The following is a 2,218-nucleotide window of genomic DNA, read 5'->3' as shown; positions in this document are numbered from 1 at the left end:
TTTATCACCATCTCATGTTTATCCCTCAGCTCTGCCGTGGTCTCCCTCTCTTTTTTTCTGGTGAGGTTCGGCCTATCCTTTGTCATGGGCATATCCCAGGCTGTTTTAGTAACGTTCTTTTAAAACGTGTCGTGTTTGTTTGGCTTTACCCACGTTCCAGCATTAGAGGCCAATTTTTGCAATGTTTCCTGGGTGGGATTTGCCGGTTTTACAAATGGTGTCACTATCTCACCCTGCTTCCTGATACCCTTATGGGGTCGGCTCTGTTCTTGCAGAACCCTCGGGTGGTGCAGAGTCTGGGCCTTGTTATCAATATCTTGCCCTGCTTCCCGATACCCTTGCGGGTTCGGCTCTGTTCTTGCAGATCCCTCAGGTGGTGCAGAGTCTGGGCGGCATCGTCACCCAGCACACCGACGCCCACTGAAAATTACCCACGCACAGTGCGCGCCTGGAGCGGCAGTAGTTCAAACTACCCCTACCCCTACCCCTACCCCTACCGCTACCCCTACCCCTACCCCTACCCCTAACCCTAACCCTAACCCTAACCCTAACCCTAACCCTAACCCTAACCCTAACCCTAACCCTAACCCTAACCCTAACCCTAACCCTAACCCTAACCCTAACCCTAACCCTAACCCTAACCCTGACCCTAATGCAGGCAGAGTTATTTATAAAGTGGCCCAGACTCTGCACCACCTGAGGGTTTTGTAACAGAACCAACCCCATAAGGGTTTCAGGAAGCAGGGCAAGATATTGATAACAAGGCGCAGACTCTGCACCACCTCAGGGTTCTGCAAGAACAGAGCCGACCCCATAAGGGCATCAGGAATCAGGGCAAGATATTGATAAAATGGCCCAGACTCTGCACCACCTGAGGGTTCTGCAAGAACAGAGCCGACCCCATAAGGGCATCAGGAAGCAGGGCAAGATATTGGTAACAAGGCCCACGGGGAAGGCGGCATACTTTGGGGTTATTTTGTAGTGAGTTTTGAAGGCATGTGCTAGTGTTACGCATACCGAGGGCGCGCAAAGTTCGGCGCGCCCGGGCCAAAACGCCTCTGCTGGCCGCGGCCGAGTCGGCCGACGGATTGCCACGGACTTGCTTGACGACCTGTCACTCTCCGTGCATCGGTTGCACGCCCGGTTCGTCCTTTCCATTTGTTTCATGATGTACACGCGGCAGGCGGAATATTTTAAAAGCACTGTTCTGTTCGAAGTGCACAATGGCCGTTGGGGCAATGCAACTGGGGGTCGGTCGACCGGCTGACGACGCCTGCCTGCCGATTTGGTTCACGATGTCCCCGCCGAAGGCGGCATACTTGAAAGTACTGCCGTTCGCGGCGCGCAATTTGCAGGGGGGAGGAATTGTTAGTGGACGTCTGTGTGCTGGGTGACGATGCTTGCCGACTTGGTTCATGCCGTCCACGCCGAAGACGGCGCCGTTTAAAGTACTGCCGCTCGAGGTGCACAATTTGCGGGGGAATTGTTATTGGGCGTCGGCGTGCTGGGTGACGATGTGGAGATGAGGAACGCCGAGCCAGATCTATCTTATTTGTTTGCTTGGGCCACTGGACTTTGCATGGGCTTTGCATCATTGTGTGCTACGTTAAATCACGGCCAATTGAGTGAGTATTTTTTATTCAACCACTCTATTTTGCCCGTCTTTGTGACTCCTCTATGACACGCCGATCACCGCTGACGTGTTAATCTGCGTGTTAGGTATCTCGGGGGTCAGTTGGACGGACAGATGTGTAAGGGTTTTGTTCGGAAGGATCGTTGAGTGTAAACGGTGAACGGGGGTTAAAGGCCCTGAGGTTTCAATCCTCTAAAGAATGTAAAAGGTCTGACGCGTTAGCTAGCAGCTAATGAGGTGAACCTAGCAGCTAATGAGGCTCTCTCTCTCTCACGGCCCCGGGACTCCCTCCCTCCCTCCTCCCTCTTGGAACCCTCCCTGCGTGGGGGGGGGGCACGAAGAAAAAGAGGGTATAAGAAGAATCCAGTGGAAGGAGTAGGGACTGGGGGCGAGGTCAGACAGCCTATCCGGCTAATAAAGCATCATGAGGTTAGGTATAAACTCTGATGACTGCATAAACTCGCCCCTAATGGGGGGGGGGGGGGCACTCTCTCCCCCACCCCTCTCTCCCCAGTGCCACTCCCTCCGACCCCCCCCCCACTCTCTTCGTGTCGCTGGGCCCGCCCGGCACGGCCCCGAGGATCA

Source organism: Rhinoraja longicauda, unplaced genomic scaffold (assembly GCF_053455715.1).
Source record: "Rhinoraja longicauda isolate Sanriku21f unplaced genomic scaffold, sRhiLon1.1 Scf000068, whole genome shotgun sequence".
Classification (NCBI taxonomy): domain Eukaryota; kingdom Metazoa; phylum Chordata; class Chondrichthyes; order Rajiformes; family Arhynchobatidae; genus Rhinoraja; species Rhinoraja longicauda.
Note: the sequence above shows the minus strand (reverse complement) of the source record.